At 41.1% G+C, this 15,860-nt stretch overlaps 1 pseudogene; it reads right to left on the reverse strand.

The window, feature by feature from the left end:
* Window positions 1-8,349: 8,349 nt before the first annotated feature.
* On the reverse strand, window positions 8,350-9,805 carry LOC101420549 (sentrin-specific protease 5-like; annotated as a pseudogene).
* Between the last annotated feature and the right edge of the window lie 6,055 nt (window positions 9,806-15,860).

Below are 15,860 nucleotides of genomic sequence, written 5' to 3' on the forward strand. Positions count from 1 at the left end.
CTTTGAGTGCATTTTCAAGTACTTTTACACAAAATATTTCACCTAAAGTAGCTGAATTCTCTGTGAAAAACTGAATAGGTAGGAGTGTGTAAAGAAGGGTCCGTGCAGAAGAGTGCTTTAATCACAGTGGCAGGAACCTTAATTTCAGTGAAATTCTGGACTTCCTCATTCAGAGACATTTTTCCTGCTCTGGCTTTGGGAGAGAAGTGTCCCCCATCTCAACTTTTTCAGAGGCTCACATGGAGGAGTCAGAGTTCCATCTCAACCTTCTGGCAGTGTGATTCCAACACCATACCATGCCATCTCTAAATTACATGGAGAGCTGTATTCTACCACTTTGTATGTTTCATATTGTTATTTCTTCTAATGGGGAAATTTTTCATGAATAAAAATAAAAATTTTTCATGAATAAAAGTTTTTAGAAAATACTGTGTTAGGAAACTAAAGGATGGCACTTTGGAGTTACAAAAAGAACATGGAGACATAACCAGGGTATTTCCTTGTGTCTAACACAATGTGGAAAGGCATTCCAAATTTTCCAGTTGCTCCCACAGCACCTGCTTGCTCGTCCCTGGATGTGTTGTATCATTCTTTTTCTTTTTTAAAAGTTAACATCTTTATTGAGATATAATTCACATACCACAAAATTCAGCTTCTTAAAGTACAATTCAGGGACACGGACTTTGCCCAGTGGTTAGGGCGTCCGTCTACCACATGGGAGGTCCGCGGTTCAAACCCCAGGCCTCCTTGACCCTTGCGCAGCTGGCCCATGCACAGTGCTGATGCGCGCAAGGAATGCCTTGCCATGCAGGGGTGTCCCCGCATAGGGAAGCCCCACGTGCAAGGAGTGTGCCCCATAAGGAGAGCTGCCCAGCGCAAAAGAAAGTGCAGCCTGCCTAGGAGTGGTACTGCACACACGGAGAGCTGACACAACAAGATGACGCAACAAAAAGAAACACAGATTCCCGTGCTGCTGACAACAACAGAAGCAGACAAAAGAACATGCAGCAAATAGACACAGAGAACAGACAACTGGGGTGGGAAGGGGGAAGGAGAGAGAAATAAATAAATCTTAAAAAAAACCTCAGAAAGTTCCAAATCAAATTAAAAATAAAAACAATTCAGTGGATTTTAGCATATTAACAGAATTGTGCAACCCTTCCCACAATCCACTCCAGAATATTTGCATAATCTCAAAAAGAAACCCTGTATTTATTAGCAGTCACTCCGCATTCCCCCTCTCCCCAGCCCCTGGCAAACTCTTAATTACTTTCTATCTCTCTAGATTTACCTGTTTTATAATTTCCTGTAAATGGAATCATGATACATGGTCTTTTCAGTCTGGCTCCTTTCACTTAGCATGTTTTCAAGGTTCATCCTCAGCATATCAGCCCTGCAATCCTTTTTCTGGTTAAATAATATTCCATTGTACGGATATGCATCTTATTTAACCATTAATCAGTTGATGGACATTTAGGTTGTTTCCATTTTTTGGCTACTATGACTAATGCTGCTATGAACATTCAATTACAAGTTTTTGTGTTTGTTTTTCCTAGTTAAATTTTTAATTCATATGCATCATACAGTGACATAGGAATCTATTCCTTTTCCTTCCAAAACAGACATCTAAATATCCCAGTTATTTCTCTTTATCCTTAATGTGCTGTAAATTTATTAGACTTAATTTAGTGTGGGTTTGTGTGTGTGTGAGTTAATCTTGATTGGCACTTAGAGTCTAATTTGAAGATGCATACCTTTGTTCACTTGTGGAAAATATCTTATTTCTTCAGACAGTGTCCCTTCCATTCTCTCTGCACACCTATCAGATGGAGGTTAGAACCTCAAGCCCTTCTTTGAAGTGAAGCAAGAATTTAATTTTCATGTACTCCCTCAAATCTTTTACAATTGTCTTGCACAAACTTAACTCAGTATTAGGGTTTTGGGGTTTTTTTTTGCAGCAATTTGTTACCACCATTACAAAACATTGAACTTAGCTTTCATGAGAGTAACTTTCTTTTTACATTCACATCTCATCACTTTAGATAATATTTAATGAAATGAAATGACAATGAGTAAATTTCCCATAAGTATAGCTGACTTAGTAAATATATAAATCAACTGAAAAGAGCATAATGTACAGTTGTATCAGAAGAGCCAACATTCAACATACTATGGAACTTAATATTCACTAATACTGTAGAGTCAATTAAGAGGAGGTCTAGGAAAGTGGATGTGGCTCAACTATAGAGCGTACATCTACCATATGGAGGGCCCAGGGTTCAATCCCAGGGCCTCTTGACCCATGTGCTGAGCTGGCCCATGCGCAGTGCTGATGCACGCAAGGAGTGCAGTGCCATGCAGGGATGTCCCTGCATGGTGCCCCACACGCAAGGAGTGCGCCCTGCAAGGAGAGCCACCCTACGTGAAAAACACAGCCTGCCCAGTAGTGATGCAGCACGCACGGAGAGCTGACACAGCAAGATGATGCAACAAAAAGAGATGCAGTTTCCCAGTGCAGCCGGATAATGCAAGCAGACGCAGAAGAACACACAGCAAATGGACACAGAGAGCAGACAATGTGGGGCGAGAAGGGGAGAGAAATTAATAAAAAGTAAATCTTAAAAAAAGGGGGGGAGGTCTACTGTATGAATGTCTTTGGCCTATTCTAAACCAACAAAACGCTCCTTGTTTTTGCGTATGGAGATAAAAATGCGTTTTTAATATAGTTTTCATAACTTCAGTGAATTTAGTAAGAAGAAGAGTAGAGTCATGTGCTTAATTAATCTTAAATTAAACTGCTATTGGTTTCTGCTAGGTATTCTTTACCAAGTGAAGAAGTTTCCTTTATTCCTAGTTTTTTAAGAGATTTTAACAGAAAGGGAAGTTGAGATAGCTCTTCACTTGCTAAGTTGCATGATTTTTCTTCTTTAGCCTATTAAAATAATTAGATCAGAAATCACAATCTAAATTCTGAGAAATCCTATTTCCTCAGGTCATGCTGTCGTTTTATTATATGCCATATAAAATTTATCAGTTGTACTTGGAAATATTACATTTATCTATCTTTTTTTTAGGTACCGGGGCGTGGAATTGAATCCAGGACCTCATATGTAAGAAGCCAGCACTCAACCACTGAGCCATATTGCTCCCCTGAGTTGGCGCCCTCATTTGTTTGCTTGTTGTCTGTTTTTTGTTGTTATTGTTCCTAGGAGGTACCAGAAACCAAACAGTGGACCTCCCATGTGGGAAGCTGGTGCCCAACCACTTGAGCCATATCCACTCCCCTATATTTATATGTTATTTGGTATTTGTCGGTAAATGCTATCTTTTTCAGGTTTAAGTATCATGATTCTGCTCACCCCATAGTCTTTCTTAAAAGAGTATAAACAACAGAAATAGTTTTTTAAAAAGATTTGCCAGAACTCTGTACCTTATATCTTGTGGGGAAACACTTCTTATACATACTTAATGATTGGGAAAACTAATTGTTCAGAATAGTTTTTTAAGATTTATTTATCCCCTCCTCCCCCGTTTGTCTGTTCTCTGTGTCTATTTGCTGCGTCTTCTTTGCCCACTTCTGTTGTTGTCAGCGGCACGGGAATCTGTGTCTCTTTTTGTTGCGTCATCTTGTGTCAGCTCTCCGTGTGTGCGGCGCCATTCCTGGGCAGGCTGCACTTTCGCGCTGGGCGGCTCTCCTTACGGGGCGCACTCCTTGCGCGTGGGGCTCCCCTACGCGGGGGACACCCCTGTGTGGCAGGGCACTCCTTGCGCGCATCAGCACTGCGCATGGCCAGCTCCACACGGGTCAAGGAGACCCAGGGTTTGAACAGCGGACCTCCCATGTGGTAGACGGACGCCCTAACCTCTGGGCCAAGTCTGCTTCCCTCAGAATTGTTTAAGATACCAAGAAGTAGTCCTCCCAGCACCCGAGAAAAATCCATTTATAGCAATTTATTATGTCTGTCCAGATATGTCCTATACAAATATATGTGTATATATATATTGCATAGGAACATAAATATTTTTTGGGTTTTCTTTTTTTTTTTTTTCATATATTTTGACAAAATGGTATCATTCTGTTTTAGTGCTTGCTTTTTTCACTTTATATAGACATTTTTCAGTATCAAAATATAGATCAAATTTACTCTTTAATACCTTTGCCTGGGTGTTCCACAATTTACACTTCAGTGGAGACACACCTGGTTTGGTTGTTTCCATCCAGGTTTTTTTTTTTACTACCATAAACAATACCACAATCAGTGATATTTGTATCTTTTATATGTAAGATAATTCTGAGGAGGAGAATGGGTCAAAGATACTTTGATATTGCCACATTCCACATTGTCTTCCAAAAACATTTATACCAATTTACTTAATGGGTTATATTTTGACAAAGGAAGACTTTTAAAGCATGGCATCAAAATTAGAAACCAGGAATTTTCCAAACCAACTCCTGACAGGAGACAAAAGAACTGCACCAAACAGGGAATCAGAAAAAATGAGCTTTATTTGGACTTACTAACAGGAGAGAGTGTCGGGGGAAGGCGGTCTGAAGAATGGTGGTCGCACTTTGTGAAAAAGATCCAGTGTCTTAAACATGAAAGTGGACATGCATTTTTAAGAAGTTAGTGACCTTCAAAGATGTGACTATAGACTTCGCTGAGGAAGAGTGGGCCCTCCTAGACACATCCTAGAGAAAGCTTTTCAGAGATGTGATGGTGGAGAATATCAACCATCTTATCTCAGTGGGATATTGGGTCTGCAAATCAGATGTGCTTTCCCCATTGGCTCAAGGAGAAGAAGTGTGGAGAAAAGCTATAGGACTTCCCCAAAACCAGAGTCCAGGCAGGAAAAGAGCATTTAAAAATCAAGAAATGGTAGAAATGATATTCACCCAAGCCTTCAGTCAAAGTTCTTATCTGCGAGAGCATGAGAAAGGTCACACTAGAGAGAAACCCTATGAGTGTCATCTGTGTGGCAAAGGTTTCCGTCAATCTTCTCATCTTCGAACACATCAAAGAACTCACACTGGAGAGAAACCGTATGAATGCAATATTTGTGGGAAAGCCTTCAGTCAAATGTTTGATCTTCAAACACATGAGAGAGGTCACACTGGAGAGAAACCTCATGAATGTCATCTATGCAGAAAAACTTTCGGTCAACATTCCCATCTCCAATGACATAAGACAACTCATACTGGAGAGAAACCTTACATATGTCATCTATGTGGGAAAGCCTTCAGTCAAATTTCTCGTCTTCAAGAGCATGAGGCAATTCACACTGGAGAAAAACCCTATGAATGCCGTATGTGTGATGAAATGTTCAGTCGAAGTTCTCTTCTTCGAACACATGAAAGAACTCACACTGGTGAGAAACGCAATGAATGCCATCTTTGCGGGAAAGCCTTCACTCACAGGTCTCATCTTCAAATACATAAGACAGTTCACACTGGAGAGAAACCCCATGAATGTAATCTATGTGGGAAAAGCTTCAGTCAAAGTTCTTGTCTTTGAAGACATGAGAGAATTCACTCTGGAGAAAAATCCCATAAATGTCATCTATGTGGTAAAGCTTTCTTTGAACATTCCCAAATTCGACAACATGAGAAAACTCACAGAGGAGAAACCCTATAGATGTCTTCATTGTAGTTCTAAATGTCGCTGTCATGAGAGAACTCACACTAGAGAGAAACCCCATGAATGTCATCTATGTGGGAAAGCCTTCAGGGCAAGTTCCAGTCTTCAAAGACATGAGAGAACTCACTGGAGAAAAACCCCATGAATTTAATCTATGTAGGAAAGCCTTCTTGGAAGTTATAGTCTTTGAATACATGCAAGAACTCACACTGAAGAAAAACCCCATGAATGTCACCTATGTGAGACAGCCTTCAAAGTAATCTTTGAGAATATGAGAGAACTCATACTGTAGAGAAACCATGTTAGTGTCATCTACGCAGAAAAGCTTTCAGTTGACATCCCCATCTTCAATAAGACGAGAACTCATATTGGAGAGAAACCCTATGAATGTCATCTCTGTAGGAAAGCTGTCACTCATAGTTCTGCCTCAGGCAACATGAGAGAATACATGCTCAACTGGAACCATGGGAATATTATTCATATGGCAAAAGCTTAATTTTTCTAACCTTAGACAACATGAGAGAACTCAGACTGGAGAGAATTCCTATGAATTTAAGCAATGTGAGGAAACCATCAGTCATTGTTCTGGCCTTAGTTGAAATGAGAGACCTCAGGCTATAAAGGTTTCGGATATAGAAAAGACTCCATCCATAGATCTTACTTTAAACCTCCCCCAGAGAGCACACATACTGAAAAAACACTATCTTTTTAAGCAATATGTAATTTTTTGTAGTCATCCATACTACTTCAGTTAAATTAAGTTATATGTTGAAAAATCCATATGAATGTTATCTCTGTAGTAAAGACCATAGTAGAATGTTTGATGATATACCACATGGGAAAACTCACAGTATAAATGTAATGGAAGTGGATAATTCTCATCTGTCACTCTAACTGATAAAGCAAACCAGAGAGATCACATTTGAATTATTCTATATCTGAATTGAATAAGGTAGTACCTTAATTGGTAATTCAACCTTTAAGTAAAATGAGTGGACTTCATTTTAACATTTAAATGAAAGGAGTGCAAAACCAGGTCTGTATTCACTGTGCAGTATCATTCAGACAAACACATACTTCGGTGTGCTAAAGGAAACTCAGTCTAGGAATAACCACAAAGCATGAAAGGATAGGGAAAACCCTTTGGAGATTTCCAGGAAAATATATATTGGAGAATGTATTCCATGGAAAATCATTTATTAGGAGATTGGGTAGTTTATTTGAATCAGCTATTGTGTTTTTGTGAATGATTGTATTTGAGACATTTGAGCAAAGGATTGGATATCTGAGGGATGTTATGGACATCAGTTTGGGAAATGTTATAAGCTTGGGGATAGGAGAATGTGCAAACTCTGATTTGTGAATTTTCTATGGTAAATGAATATGATTCTGTGTTTGAGTTCAGTGGGTCAGTTTATGTGCATGTCTTTTGATCAGTGATTAAATATCAGAAGAGTAAGAACCTAAAAAAAAAAAAAAAATTAGAAACCATGAAGTAAAAGATAAATTTTATTCTGTAAGAATTGGAGTTTTCTAGTAAGGAAAAATATCTTAAAGTCTGAACATTGAACGCTTTTATCTTTTGGAAGAGAAAAACAGTTACAACATTTACAAGTAATAATATCTTTTTTTCAATTTTTTAAAATTTTATTTTATTTTACACAAATATACTGGAAAATCATGCAATGCTACCAGCATTGGATGCAATCCTGGGCCACAAGTTTGCACACTCCTTTGCAATGGTCCTGTGATAGCAGAACCTTTCATTTCTCCTTTATTGTTCACTATGACCCCTGCGTTATCTTCAAAATAAAAGAACACACCATCTTTTCTCTGATACGACTTTCGTGTCGAGTGACCACTGCTGGATGGACCTTTTTTCTGAGTTCTGGTTTGCCCTTCTTGACTGTGGCCATCACCATGTCACCCAGACCAGCTGCAGGAAGTCTATTCAGCCGTCCCTTGATTCGCTGTACAGAGATAATATACAGATTTTTGGCGCCTGTGTTGTCAGCACAGTTGATCATGGCTCCTACCAGGGGAGACCCAGGGAAATCCGGAATTTTGCACCGGAGGACCCACCACGTCCTCGCTTCGACATGAACGTGGGAAAAGGACAGAAAAGCTAATCTTTTAAACTGGAATGATTCCATGAAGGTAAGAATAAGTATATCCTGCTGGTTACTACAATCTTAGGAACTGGTACATAGGAGCTTCCATATAGTAAATAAATAAAAGCAATCAAAAGAAAAAACAGGCAAAGGAAAACAATACACACATGCCCAAAAAATGACCAATAAGCTTGCAAAAAGATGTTGGAACTTAAATTTTAAAACTCAAGACAACTCTCATGCAATCAACAATACTGACAAAGCTTATCAAGTGTAAACTGGTACAACTTTTAACAATTCTCTTAACATTTTAAGTGTCAAAAATCTTCAGTAATTCCACTACTAGGAATTTAACTTATAGAAACAACTGTGTAAGTGTGAAAAAATAATTTCACTGCACCAGTGTTTATGGAAGGAAATAACAGAAGCAACACAAGTGTCCATTAGTTGAGAATTAGATTAGTTATGAAACAGGTACATAATACAGCAATATAAAAGGATTCAAGAAGAATGGCTAATTGCTGAAAAGGAAATCCATGTGTGGAAGGCCAAGCATAGCGCTCTCCTAGAAAGAATAATGGACAGGAAGTGTGGGCTGGAAGTTAGGAGCGAATACAGACCAGAAGGTGGATCCACAGCTGTTTGTCGTCCACTGCAGATACTTTTTGACTGCACTTCCCACCTCCCACTTCATTTTCTAGTTTGAGTTCACTGCACATCAGGGGAGCCTCCAGTGGGTTTTTTCAGTAAGAACTAAGGATGTTCTGCTGAGAGAGCCATCCTCCTCCATCTGGTAGGAGCTCTCATTTTGAAGTCTCTTCAAGACACTGGCCCATCCATACTACCCACAGAATTACCTGCCACAGACACTGACAGTTTAACCCTGTCATCACTGACAGTAGTTGTCCGATTTTCCTGACCCAGAGTCGTAATATCTCTTCCAGGATGAACATGTTACTAAAATGGTGTTCTGGTAAGGGAATGTCACGAATCAGCTCTGTACACTCCCACTTAGGAGAGGACCAGGGTGATTGGTCCCAAGTGTAGGTGGCACTGCCATTCTGTTGGTCAGGGAATGCTTCACCTACACTAAGTTCCTTGCCCAAGAACGACTTCCTCCAGTGTGGCCATCAGGCACATGCGTTCTTTCCCTTCGCCACAGCCTTTCTGTCCATATTTGGGAAGTACGGCTGATGCTGACAAGAAGAGCCTTTAGGTTCTGCGGAAGGGAATGGGCTGTAACTGTCACTCTAACAGTTTTCCCTAAAGGGTGACCTGCACCCAGCTTCGCCAGGCTTCTTTTAACCTGGAAACTGCTTTTTGTTCTGAAGTGCTGAATCTGAGAATCCTGTAACAAAATATAACCATAGGTAATTTCTCATACATCATAAGAGGAGATTCTTGTATTCCACGGTGGTTAGCTTGGAGCTTTCTGGGGATCAGGGGTCCCCCATTTCTGTGGTGCTCTAGCCCTTGGTAGCAGCCATAACAAAACGCTTTCTCATATGGTTGTTCAAGGTGACCACAGCTGTGCTGCTCTCTCCTGACTTTGGCTCTACCCATTAAACATCACGGGAAAGTCAGCTTGCGGCTCTATCCTAGGTCAGTGACCACCAGCCTGGCCTAAAACACCATTTGCTGGTAAGTCAGCACCTGCCTTCAAGAAACTTTCCTCTCCATAGTATTCATGGTCAGAGTTCTTTGCTAATGATTGCAATTTTTCTGCTAGGAGTTTCAAAGAGTTCTTGAGCAGGAAACAGAGTGTTTTGTGTCCTTTCTTTTTACTTGAAAGGACAAAGTAGTAATTGGACTTGGTCTTGGCAAAAAGGGATTCGTTCTGGATTCACATTTTCCAGATTTGAAGGGCCTTCTTTCTGCAAGGGAAACACCTCAACTGTCTGCTCCATGTCTTCCCAGCTTAGCTTTCAGAATGCACAAATACTGATGAAAGCAGAACTTCTAAAAGCCTCCAAACCCAGTATTCCATTTCTCAGAAAACCCTAAGTGTGCTCCTCTCCCCCACAGAATTTTCCTCTGGTTTTTTGCTTGTGTTTTCATTTTTCTGGTGCATAATGAGATCCAGATGCAGTTATATCCTTCACTACCGCCACCTGCCCCTCCGCGGGTCGAGGCACTGGGGCAGCCAGACACCGCCCCGCCTTGGCCAGCTCTGAGGAAGCTGTCCACCAGGAGGTGACCCGCCTGCTCTCAGCGGCCACAGCGCCGAGCTTCTTTGCTTGCCTTGATGCTCCCATGATGCTGGCGCTTACTTACATCCTGTATCTTCCTTTATCTGCCCTCTAGTGATTGCTTCTGTGTGTCCTTGGGCAAACTACAGCTTCACTGTACCTCAGTTTTTCTTAATTTGTAAAAAAAAGACTTGTATCTAATACAGCTTTTGTGAAGGTAAGTTAATGTGTGACTTAGAGCTTGTCTGAAAGCAAGTATTCAATAAATATGGTCAAGTATGGTTACCCTTGGGAAGCAGATGTGACTCAGGAGACTGGGAGTTTGCTGGTTGGGATCCGAGTGCCTCCTAAAGAAGACAGCGAGCTGGCACAACGGGCAGGCATGGCAAGCTGGCACAATAAGAAAAAACATAATGAGAGCCCCAACAAAAGCAGGGAGCAGAGGTTCCTGGTGCCGCCTAAAGAAGACAGCAAGCTGACCTGATGGGCAGGCCTGGCAGCTGATGCAACAAGATGATGCAACAAGAGACGTGGGGAGGAGAAACAGAATGAGAGACACAACAAAAAAGCAGGGAGTGGAGGTGGCTCAAGTGTTTAGGCACCTCCCTCCCACATCAGAGGTGCTGGGTTCGGCTCCCAGTGCCTCCTAAAGAAATAAGGAAGACGAACAGACATAGCAAGTGAGAAACAACAAAGGGGAGAAATAAAAATAAATAAATAAAAATTATGGGTTACCCTTTCCACCTATACCTCAAAGCCAGAAGTTGAAACTTTAAACAAATTTTTAAGAAGCAAATAGTGTTTTTAAAAGTATGTATATGGGGGAAGTGGATTTGGCTCAACTGATAGAGCATCCACCTACCTCATTGGAGGTCCAGGGTTCAAACCCAAGACCTCCTGACCCATGTGGAGCTGGCCTATGCGCAGTGCTGATGCACACAAGGAGTGCCCTGCCACGCAGGGGTGTCCCTTGTGTAGGGAACCCCCACACGCAAGGAGTGCGCTCCTCAAGGAGAGCCGCCCAGCATGAAAAAAGTGCAGCCTGCCGGGGAGTGGCACCGCACACACGGAGAGCTGACGCAGCAAGATGATGCAACAAAAAGACACAGATTCCCAGTGCTGCTGACAACAATGCAAGTGGACAAAGAAAAACACACAGTGAATGGCCATAGAGAGCAGACAAGGGAGGGGGGAGTGGGAGGGGAGAGAAATAAATAAAAAATAAATCTTTTTTTAAAAAGTACATATATGAGGGAGCAGATGTAGTTCAAATGGTTGAGTGCCTGCATCCCATGTATGAGGTCCTGGGTTCAATCCCTGGTACCTCCTAAATTCAAAACAAAACAATAAAAGGAAAAAAATCTCTTGTGGGAGCCGGTGTAACTTAGTGGTTGAGTGCTGGCTTCCCACATAAGAGGTGATGGGTTCAATCCCCGGCTCTGGTAACTCAAAAAGAAAAGAAAAGAAAAAAAGTACATTTCTCATATCTCATGTGCTTGATCTCTCCTGGATATAGCTTTAGGTATAAGTTTTTTCATCTCTTGGCAGATACTGTGTTTGGTATTGTGACTTCATAGATGTTGAACAAATGCTTTTAAGGATAAAGCAAACCAGAATTTAACAGGGCAATATTAGGATTGCTAGATATTACTGTAGGCCATTCTAGGAGTTTAAAACGTCTTTTTCTGTTTGGAATGTTTTAAATAGACACCATCTAATGGTATTGGAATAGACAGGCTCACCACTCTTAGTCCTTTTCAGGTTGCACACTTTTGTATTTCTGATTGATTCCACTGGTTGAGCTGTTCATGGGTTTCTAACAACCTGAGTTGTATCCAACCACCCATGAGCAAAGAACATTCCTTAGTTTTAAAGTTAAAACATTTGGCTAGATTAGATAATTTTTTTTATTCTACCACTTTATGCACAATTAGTATATTGTGTCAGTCATAACTATCCTGAGAAATTACCAAGGGTATTTGCATACTTTATTTCGTTTTGTCCTAGTACTATTCCTAGTGAGTCTTAAGATGCATGACTAAAATCTATACAGAGGTTGAAGTTCTGCTCTCTGTTCCAGGATCAATAAGGAGCCATGGCAATTTCGTTAGCAGTGGGAGATGAGAGCAGATTTGCCTTTTATTTTATTTTTAAATTTATTTATCTCTCCCCACCCCCTCGTTGTTTGCACTTGCTGTGTCTGCTTGTCTTCTTGTTTCTTTTTCTTTTAGGAGGTACTGGAACCAAACCCAGGACCTCCAATGTGGGAGGGAGGCGCCCAATCACTTAAGCCACCTCCATTCCCTGCTTTGTTGTGTCTCTTGTCATGTTTTTCCTCTTGTGTCTCTTGTTGCGTCAACTTGTCTCATCAGCTCGCCACACCTGCCTGTTGCACCCGCTCGCCATCCTGCTTGTCCTCTTTAGGAGGCACTGGGAACCTCTGCTCCCTCCTTCGTTGTGTCTCTCATTATGCTTTTCTTCTTGTGTCTCTTGTTGTGTCAACTTTGCCATGTCCGCCCAATGTGTCAGCTTGCTGTCTTCTTTAGGAGGAACCAGGAACCAAACCACGGACCTCCCATGTGGTAGGTGGGAGCCCAATCACTTGAGCCATATCTGCTTCCCAGATTTGCTTTTCAAAGAAGCCAAGCTTTGCTGCAGACTGCAGGGACAAAGTGGACATTGGGAGAGCAGCAAGGAAGCTGTGGCCACAACCAGTTCACAAAGAAAAGGCCTTCAAGGCTACACCATGAGGATGCTTCTCATCGTGTAAATGCAGCCAGAGGGTCCATCTCTGAATGAGTGAATAAGAGAGCTGGCAAGGGCATGCCATGGAAGTGATCATTTACCAGTCAGAAGCCGTGCACCAGACATACCCACAGCAGTATGGAGGATCCTACACACAGCAGAGTGCACAAAGCCCTGTTCTGGAAGAAGGCAAGGACCCATTCTTCAAAGTGGAAACAGAGACACTGAAATCCTCACCGGTCCCCACTCCAGGTTCAGTCAGTGACAGAAGTCCAGGAGGAGGGCCGCTTCCTGCTGGCTGCTGGGACCTGCCAGATTGTTTGTTTCTGGGTTGTGTTAAGTAAAGAGTCACCCTGATGAGTACTGAATCTGTGCTGCGTTCATATTTCACAGGCCTGACACTCGGATGCACAAAGGCAACAGGAGAAAGTAAACTACTGTCATGCCTGGGATACAAGAAGAGGAAGCTGAATCGAAGCACATGAAGAGGACCTGGTAACAAGTGGAGGCTGAGAGAAGTTGTTTTTCTCATTTAAAAACAATTTATTGGAGAGCAGCTGTAGCTCAGTGGTTGAGTGTCTGCTTCCCATGAAGAGGTCTTAGGTTCGATCCCCAGTACCTCCTAAAAAAATAAAAATAAAAACAATTTATTGAAGTATATCATTCATATATGAACATACTTAAACAGTAAGTGTATAGTAAAAGTTGTGAACTTATAAAACAAACACGCAGAACATCATGCTCCCATATATTACCCCACCACAATTCCCTTGTATTGTTGTGAAACATTTTAATAAATTATGGAAGAGCATCATCAAAGTATTACTACTAACCATAGTCCACATCTTACATTTGAGTAGTTTTCCCAAACCCACCCTATTATATTTTTGTTTATAAACCATTTAATTTATTGAACATGTACAATCAATGGCATTTGGTATAATCACAGAGCTGTATATTCAATACTTTAATCAATATTAGAGCATTTTTATCACTCAAAAGAAAAAGAAAAACAACAAAAAACAAACCACTATCTTATCCATATGTTAGTGCTACTAATTACAAATCCTATGATGTGCTTTAACCATTTCTAGTCATTTTCAAACAACTTTTTACCAATTCTTCACAGATTAAATCTTAGCTTTCCATTCTCTAACCTCAGTCTTTTCGCTGGTGACTTACATTTTAGCTATTAACTCCATGAGTTTGCTCATTCTATTTAGTTCATAATAGCAAATCATACGATATTTGTCCTTTTGTGCCTCGCTTGCTTCACTCAACATGATGTCCTCCAAGTTCATCCATGTTGTCATATGCTTCACAACTTCATTTCTTCTTACAGTTGAATAATATTCCATCATGTGTATGTACCACAGTTTGCTTATCCATCTCTCAGTTGATATACAGCTAGGTTGCTTCCACCTTTTGGCAATTGTGAGTAATGTCACTATGAACATCAGTGTGCAGATGTCTGTTCATGTCACTGTTCTCAGATCTTCTGGGTATATATACCTAGCAGCAGTATTGCCAGGTCACATGGTAGATCTATATCTAACTTCCTTAGGAACCACCAACAGAATTCCACAGTGACTATACCATTCTACATTCCCACCAGCAGCGGATAAGCATTCCTATCTCTCTACATCCTGGGAAAGGTCATTTTAGATTTCATCATCTCTTGCTTAGTCAACAGAAAGAAGAGCTACCAAATCTTCCATTTTTAACTGGGCACACGACCACCTATAGAAAAGACATTAATCATCACCCCTTGCAGCTATGTGTTCCAGCACAGGGAGCCTGGAGCATGTTTTAATGCCTGGCTGAACCTACCCCCCCTTGCACTAAGAAGATGAGGATCACATCCCAGAAAGAGTGAAAGATGAGCTGGAAGTAACTTAGTGATTTTGTGGAGAGTCCACCAGGTTTAGCCTGGGCCACTTCCTTTGGTTCTCTTTTGGTTAAGGCACTGTCGTTGTGGATCTTTTAGTTGCAGCTAGAGTAATCCTGATAAGGAGAATAAATGGAAAGCTACTTAAAATTAATTGAGGGCCTTCAGTTAAATGGCTGAAGACAACAGAAATAATCAAACTCAACAGTTTTCCTGAATAGCTTAAATCAACAGTTAAATGACATATTTGAAGAAGGCCACATTTACATTGTGGTAGAAAATGTAACAAAAATGGGAATAATCCACACAAGTGAAATTAGAGGCCACAGAGCTACTTCTGATTCTGCTGGATGAGCTGAGAATATATTGCTGGCTGCCTTTCCACCAAACCCACAAAGTAATTTAAAATATACATGAAAATGATTAAAGAAATACACACTCCCAAACAAGAACAACAGCACATGGTGAACCAGAAAATGTGTTGATTTCTTGAAAGTAAGGAAAAAACTAGATCAGGTTGCAGAGGGAAAATACTCCAGAGGCAGAATTTGAACAAGAGAGTTATGCCCCAGAGAATACCAGAAGGAAGACTCACCCAGCTCAGAGGAAAGCTGCTGCCCTGGAAGAAAACGATTAAATGAATGGAAGAAATTGGTCCAATGAACAAGACTTACTAGAGCAATTTGAACAGGAATATTTTTATAATACTGGAAAATTAATGCCCTCAGAAAAAAGGAAAGATATTTACACTCAAGAATTAGCAGTTATGAAAAAGAATTAGAGATTTTGGAAATTAAAAATATAGGTTATTGGGGAGAGGGTTCCCAAGTGGGCTGCACAGCAGAATAGAGGCCACTGGAGAGCAAATCCGTCAGTGGTGATGGGAAGGATGCCGAGGTCTTCGGGAGGCCATGGCCAACGTCCCCTCTGATGTCTGGTCAACTGGATCCACCTGCCACCTGCCACCTCTGGTCTTGATTTTGTATGAGCCGGGGACTTGCCAGTATACAACAGAAGCCAGCTCTGGCTGATTTAAGCAGAAAAGGAATTTCATGAGAGTTCTAGAGTGCATAGCCCATAAGATTACCGGAGAGACTGGCTGAACAACGCTTGGGAAGGGGCAGGCCTAGGAACAGGCAGCTGTAGTTAGCATCTCCATGTGACCTCACAGGACTGGTCCTCAACCTTCTCTTTTCCCATAGCAAAGTGTTCCTCCTCCCAGACAAAGCTAGTCCTGCTCTCTTCCCTCTCTTGCTTGGAATATAGGGTGATTGAATCACACTTTATTTTG

The sequence above is a fragment of the Dasypus novemcinctus genome, chromosome 2 (genome assembly GCF_030445035.2).
Source record: "Dasypus novemcinctus isolate mDasNov1 chromosome 2, mDasNov1.1.hap2, whole genome shotgun sequence".
In the NCBI taxonomy this organism is placed as follows: domain Eukaryota; kingdom Metazoa; phylum Chordata; class Mammalia; order Cingulata; family Dasypodidae; genus Dasypus; species Dasypus novemcinctus.